This window comes from Mustela nivalis (assembly GCF_964662115.1).
Source record: "Mustela nivalis genome assembly, chromosome: X".
In the NCBI taxonomy this organism is placed as follows: domain Eukaryota; kingdom Metazoa; phylum Chordata; class Mammalia; order Carnivora; family Mustelidae; genus Mustela; species Mustela nivalis.
The window spans coordinates 29,003,906-29,011,579 of NC_139040.1; positions in this window are offsets into that span (position 1 = coordinate 29,003,906).

Genomic DNA, 7,674 nt, shown 5'->3' on the forward strand with positions numbered 1-7,674 from the left:
CGGCTTTGGTTTTCTTTCTGAACATTCCTCTGGCTATTCAGGGTCTTTCTGGTTCCATACAGATTTAAGGATTGCTTGTTCCAGCTCTGAAAAATGCTGATGGTATTTTGATAGGGATTGCGTTGAATGTGTACATTGCTTTGGGTAGTAGAGACATTTTAATGATGTTTGTTCTTCCAATCCATGAGCATGGAATGTTTTTCCACTTCTTTGTGTCTTCCTCAATTTCTTTCATAAGTGTTCTATAGTTTCTAGAGTACGGGTTTTTTACCTCTTTGGTTAGGTTTATTCCTAGGCATTTTATGGTTTTTGGTGCAGTTGTAAATGGGATCGATTCTTTGATTTCTCTTTGCTCTGCTACATTGTTAGTGTAGAGAAATGCAGCATTGATTTTATGTGCGTTGATGTGCACATTATTTTATGTGCATTGATTTTATATCCTGCAAATTTGCTGAATTCCTATATCAGTTCTAGCAATTTTGGGGTGAGTGTTTTGGGGTTGCAACATAGAGTATCGTGACATCTGCAGTAAGTGTAAGTTTGACTTCTTTGCCAATTTTGGATGCCTCTTATTTCTTTTTTCTTTTCTTTTTTTTTTTTTTTTTGTCTGTTTACTGAGGCTAGGATTTTCAGTACTATGTTGAACAACAGTGGTGAGAATGGACATCCCTGTCATGTTCCTGATCTTAGGAGAAAAGCTCTCAGTTTTCTCCATAGAGAATGGTATTTGCTCTGGGTTTTTCATAGATGGCTGTGATGATATTGAGTATGTAGATAGAGTACCCTCTATCCCTACACTGTGAAGAGTTTTGATCAAGAAAGGGCACTGTACTTTGTCAAGTGCTTTTTCTGCTTCTATTGAGAGGATCATATGGTTCTTGTCCTTTATTTTATTAATGTAGTGTGTCACATTGAATGGTTTGCAGATGTTGAACCACCCTTGCAGCCCACTTGGTCATGGTGACTAATCCTTTTAATGTACTGCTGTATTCAATTAGTTCGTATCTTGGTGAGAATTTTTGCATCCATGTTCATCAGGGATATTGGTCTGTAATTCTCCTTTTTGGTGGGGTCTCTGGTTTTGGGATCAAGGTTATATTGGCCTCATAGAACGAGTTTGGAAGTTTTCCTTCCATTTCCTTTTTTTTAAATTTTATTTATTTGAGAGTGAGAGAAAGGGCACAAGCAGGGGGAGTGGCAGGGAGAGGGAGAAGCATATGTCCCGCTGAGCAGAGAGCCCAGTGTGGGGCTTGATCCCAGGACCCTGAGATCATGACCTGAGCTGAAGACAGACGTTTAACCAATTGAGCCACTCAGTTGCCCCTCATTTCTATTTTTTGAAACAGTTTCAGAAGAATAGGTATTAGTTCTTTATTTTTTTTAGGACTTTATTTATTTGAGAGAAAGAGAATGAGAGAGAGTGAGCACTTGAGCACAGGGGTGGAGGGTGAGAGGGAGAAGCAGAAGCAGACTTCCCACTGAGTAGGGAGCCCAATGCAGGGCTCAGTCCCAGGCCCCTGGGATCATAACCTGAGCTGAAGGCAGATGCTTAACTGACTGAGCTACCCCGGCACCCCAGTATTAATTTTCTTTAAACGTTTGGTAGAATTCCACTGGGAGGCCATCCAGCTCTGGACTCTTTGTTAGGATATTTTTGATTGCATATTTCAATTCCTTGGCTGGTTATGGGTGTGTTCGGGTTTTCTGTTTCAGTTTTGGTAGTTTATCTGTTTCTAGGAATGCATCTGTTTCTTCCAGATTGCCTAATTTGTTGGCATACAATTGCTCATCATATTGTCTTATATTTGTATTTCTTAGGTGTTGATTGTCATCTCTTCTCTCTCATTCATGATTTTATTTTTTTAAAGATTTTATTTTATGTTATTTATTTGCCAGAGAGAGAGAGAGAGAGAGCACAAGTAGGCAGAGCAGCAGGCAGAGGTAGAGGAAGAAGCAGCCTCCCCACTGAGCAGAGAGCTGGATGTGGGGATCAAGTCGCACAGGATCCAGGACCCTGGGATCATGATCTGAGCCGAAGGCAGATGTTTAACAGACTGAGCCACCCAGGCGCCCCTCATTCATGGTTTTATTTATTTGGGTCCTTTCTCTTTTCTTTTTGATAAGTCTGGCTAGGGATTTATCATGCTAATTCAAACAACCAGCTTCTAGTTTTGTTGATCTATTTTTTTTCGTTTCTCTATCATTGATTTCTGATCTAATTTTTATTTCTCTTCTGCTGGATTTAGGCTTTATTTGCTGTTCTTTTTCAGCTCGTTTAGAGGTAAGTTTAGCTTACACTTTTAGCTTACACATTTGAGCCTTTTCTTGCTTCTTGAGAAAGGCCTGCATTGCTATATACTTCCCCTCCTAATACCTCTTGGGCTGCTTCCCAGAGGTTCTGAACTATCGTGTTTTCATCTTCATTTGTTTCCATGTATTTTTTCAATTCTTCTTTAATTTCCTAGTTGACCCATTCATTCTTTAGTAGGAGGCTCTTTAGCCTCCATGTATTTGTGTTCCTTCCAAATTTCCTCTTGTGATTGAGTTCAAGGTTTAAAGCACCTTGAACTTAAAGCCACCTTGTGGCCTGAAAATATGCATGGTATAATCTTAGTCTTTTTGTACTGGTTGAGACCTGATTTGTGACCCAGAATGTGATCCATTTTGGAGAATGTTCCATGTGCACTCGAGACGAATGAGTATTCTCTTGTTTTAGGATGGAATGTACTGATATATCTGTAAAGTCCATCTAGTCCAGTGTCATTTAAAGCTGTTGCTTCCTTGCTGTTTAGCAAGGATCTTCTGTTTAGATCATCTCTCCATTGCTCAGTGGAGTGTGAAAGTCCCTTACTATTATTGTATTATTATCAATGTGTTTCTTTAATTTTGTTATTGATTAGTTTATATATTTGGCTACTCTCAAGTTAGGGGCAGAACTGAGATCTTCTTATTGAATAGACCTTTTTATTATGATATAGTGTCCTCCTGCATCTCTTTTTAAGTCTTTGATTTAAAATCTGGTTTGTTAGATAGAATTGCCACCCCAGCTTTCTTTTGATATCCATTAGCATGGTAAATGGTTCTTCACCCCACACTTTTAATCTGGAGGTGTCTTTGGGTTTAAAATGAGTCTCTTGTGGACTGATGGGTCTTATTTTTTTAAGATTTTATTTATTTATTTGAGAGAGAGAGCAGGGTGAGGGGGAAGGGCCAGAGCAAGAGGGAGAAGCAGGCTCCCCGCTGAGCAGGGAGCCCAATGCAGGGCTTGATCCCAGGACCCAGAGATCATGACCTGAGTCAAAGGTAGATGTTTAAATAACTGAGCCACCCAGGTACCCCTGGGTCTTGTTTTTTTTTTTTAATCCAATCTGATACCCTTTATGTTTTGATTGGAGCATTTAGCTGATTTACATTCAGAGTAATTATTGAAAGATATGAATTTAGTTCCATTGTATTACTGCGAAGTGGCTGTTTCTGTAGATTTTCTCTGTTCCTTTCTGGTCTTTGTTACTTTTGGGCTCTCTCTTCACTCAAAGGATCCCCTTTAATATTTCTTACAGGGCTGATTTAGTGTTCATGAATTCCTTTAGTTATTGTGTGTCCTGGGAACTCTATTTTGAATGACAGGCTTGCTGGACAAAGTCTTCTTGGCTGCATATTTTTTCCACTCAGCACCCTGAATATATCCTGCCAGTCCCTTCTGGCCTGCCAGGTCTCTGTGTACAGGTTTGCTGCCTGTCTAATGCTCTTACCCTTGTCAGTTATAGACCTCCTGTCCCTAGTTGTTTTCAGAACTTTCTATCTCTGAAATTTGCACTGTTATATGTTGGGGTGTTGACCTATTTTTATTGATTTTGAGGGGATTTCTGTGTGCCTCCTGGACTTGAATGCCTGTTTCCTTCCCCAGATTAGGGAAGTTCTCAACTATAATTTTTTTTTTAAAGATTTTATTTATTTATTTGACAGAGAGAGATCACAAGTAGGCAGAGACACAGGCAGAGAGAGAGAGAGGAGGAAGCAGGCTCCCTGCTGAGCAGAGAGCCCGATGCGGGACTCGATCCCAGGACCCCGAGACCATGACCTGAGCCGAAGGCAGCAGCTCAACCCACTGAGCCACCCAGGTGCCCCTCAACTATAATTTGTTCAAATAAACCTTCTGCCCCAGTCTTCATTTTCTGGGACCCCTGTTATCCTGATACTATTTTACATTTATGCTATCGCTGATTTCTTGAAGTCTCCCTTCATGATCCAGTAGTTGCTTTTCTCTTTTTTTCTCACCTACTTTATTTTCCATCATTTTGTCTTCCGTATCACTCTCTCTTTTGCCCCATATTTCCTTGGTGTTAGAGCCTCCCCCCTCCTTTTTTTTTTTAAAAAGATTTTATTTATTTATTTGACACAGAGAGAGAGATCACAAGTAGGCAGAGAGGCAGGCAGAGAGAGAGGGAAGCAGGCTCCCCACTGAGCAGAGAGCCCGATGCAGGGCTCGATCCCAGGATCCTGAGATCATGACCTGAGCTGAAGGCAGAGGCTCAACCCACTGAGCCACCCAGGTGCCCCAGAGCCTCCCTTTTTGACTGCATCTCAGTAAGGGCTTTTTAAATTTCAGCCTGATTAGATTTTAGTTATTTTATTTCTACCATAAGGGATTCTCTAGTGTCTTCTGTGCTGTTTTCAAGCCCCGCTAGTACCTTTATAATTGTTGTTTTGAATTCTAGTTCTGACGTCTTACTTGTATTTATATTGATTAAATCCCTGGCATTGAGTATTTCCTCCTGTTCTTTAGGGTGAGTTTCTCTGACTTGTCATTATGTCCAGAAAAGAACAGAAGGAAGAGAGAAAAGACAAAAAGAATAACACCACCAGAAAAAAACAAACCAGAAGAAAACACAAACAAAACAAAATAAGAAAAAGCAAACAAGAAGTAGAACAGAGCAAAACAATAAACTAGGTCCTGGGTGTATTTTGATTTGTTTGTTAAGGGAAAGTAGATCCCAAAATGGGAAAAAAAGAAAAACTAATAAATGTACAAAAATAAAATACAATGAAAGGAATCCCCCCCAAAATACACACACACACACACACACACACACACACACACACACACACACATATATCCCTGATATATTGCCCCAGGTTCACGGCTCAGTACCGCCTGCCTTCCGAAAAGCGGTTCTTGTCTAGTTGTAGAATTGCATTTCTTTTCTCAGATCTCCAGTTGGTTTTTGCAGGTGTTCAGAATGATTTGGTAATTACCTAGTTGAATTCCAGGGACCAGATGAACTTAGGGTCCCCTACTCCTCTGCCATCTTGACTCATTCCCAACAACAATACTCATGGTTTTGTATGCTTCAGCATTTCTCCACATCTGGGAGTTCTGTGAACCTAGTTATGTAGCCCCCTTCCTGTTTCTCCCTACACAGCCCTGCCCATCCTGGATGGACCTCCAGAGCATTGTGCTCAGTTAAGTCAGAGAAACAAATATGGTATGACCTTATGTGTGGAATCTAAAAAAACCAAGAGGTGCTTGGGTGGCTCAGTCACTTACGGACGACTCTTGATTTTGGCTCCAGTTCCTGGGATCAAGCCCTGCATCAGGCTCTGCACTCAGTGGGGAGTCTGCTTGAGGATTCTGTCTCCCTCTCCTGCCCGTCTCCACCTCTCCCACTGATGCTTGTTTGCTGTCTCTCTCAGATAAATCTGCAAAAAAACCCCACAAAACAAGAAACCAAGCTTTAGATAACAAACGGATTGGCGTTTGCTAGAGGTGGGGGGAAGTGGGAGATATGGGTGAAGAGGGTCAAAAGGTACAAAGTTCTGGTAATAAAATAAGTCATGGGGATATAAAGTACAGCATGATGACTAGTTAATACTGTACTGCATATCTGAAAGTTGCTAAGAGAGTAGATCTTAAAGCTCTCAGCACAAGAAAAAAAAATTGTAACTGATGACTGACGTTAACTAGACCTACAATCATTTTGCAGTGTATATGGATCATGATGTTGTACACCGGAAACTGATGTTATATGTTGGTTATGCCTCAATAAAATCAATTTAAAAAAAAACCAACCATGTCAGTTGATCTCCTTGTCCACCCAGCATCTGGCATCCTAATTAATGGAATTTATATTGTGTTTAATCCTTCCAGAAGTTTTCAAACTATAAACTGTGACACTGTGGGCCTCCTCTCCCTACCTGACTCCTCACTTTTGCTCTCAGATTCAGGGTCTAGGATCCTTCCTCTGCATGAATACATAATCTTAAAGAAGGCTGGTTTCACAGAGCTCATCTATGGAAGATTCAAATGTACCTCCATCAACACGCAGAGCCCACAGTGGGCTGTCATTTGGGCCAGTATTAGGTCCCTGTTCCCAATACTGCTTCATAAAAAGGTCAATTATATTTGCAAGAGAGAGGGAAAAGCATATAGAATTTCTTGGAATTCATGCTGTAGAGTTTGAAAGTAGATGAGCCCATTTTCTTTCCTTTTTGTTTCTTGTGGCTCTTCTTTCAGAACTTCATGAACAGACTGTTATGTAAGCCCAGCAAAAGCAAGTCACCAGGCTTTTTCTTTTTCTCTGAGTTTGCTTTGCCTGTTTGAGAAAGCAGAGAGGCCTGGGCCTCCCAAGTCCTGGCCACACGTGATTGGTGAGCCCAGCTGTGGCCGTAGGGGGCCAGCCCTCGGTGGGCTGCTCTCTCGAGCTGCTTTTCGGCTCTACTACCCCACCGCTAGTTCTGCAGCCTGTTTCCTATGGTGCGTTCACACATGCTCTGCAGCAAAGCTAATAAATAATTGTCATCCTGATTTTCCCCTGCTAATACTTAGATACAACTTTTTTATCATCTCAAGTAATCACCTTTTGATCCCATGACCTACAAATAAGTCAACACTGCTTGAGAAAATGAAAAAGTACTTCAAATTAACCCAGGTACAAATCTACCTTGCATCTATCTACCACACAAATTCCGTAAAACCCACCTGTTTGTAACTGTACTGCCAAAGGGGAAAAAAGTCCCAAGACATCAGAAAATCCTCAAGAGAATACTCACGTAGGCCTTAAGTAGTCTTACAACATTGAATTGATGTGGTATCTGCAACCTCTATATTAGAGCTCCCATTTTCACCCTTTATTTTATTAAGATTTTATTTATTTGACAGAGAGAGACACAGCAAGAGAGGGAACACAAGCAGGGGGAGTGAGAGAGGGAACATAATAAGCAGGAGGAGTGGGACAGGGAAAAGCAGGCTTCCTGCCCAGCAGGGAGCTGATGCAGGGCGGATCCCAGGACTCTGGGATCCTGACCTGAGCAGAAGGCAGATGCCTAATGACTGAGGCACCCAGGCATCCCTATTTTCACCCTTTTTAGGTCAGTGGAAGTTTATTCATTGTTTTGGTCTTTTGCTTTGTGGTTTAGACAAAATTTAGGGATGCCACTCCCTACACTGCTTTATCAGATGCTTAAAAGCAACAGTAGGAGAACTTGGACTTGAAGCCCTCTTCCTCCATCAGTCTCAACATGATGAGGCCGACATTAGGCACTCCTGTCCTGTATTCTGTGGACAAATGACTCCCTGGCACCAGTGTCCGCATACTTACAAAATCCCTCATTGTAGCTCAGAGGTTCTGCCTAGTTTTAAATATTTTAAATAATTGAGTACAGTTGAACTCTCAT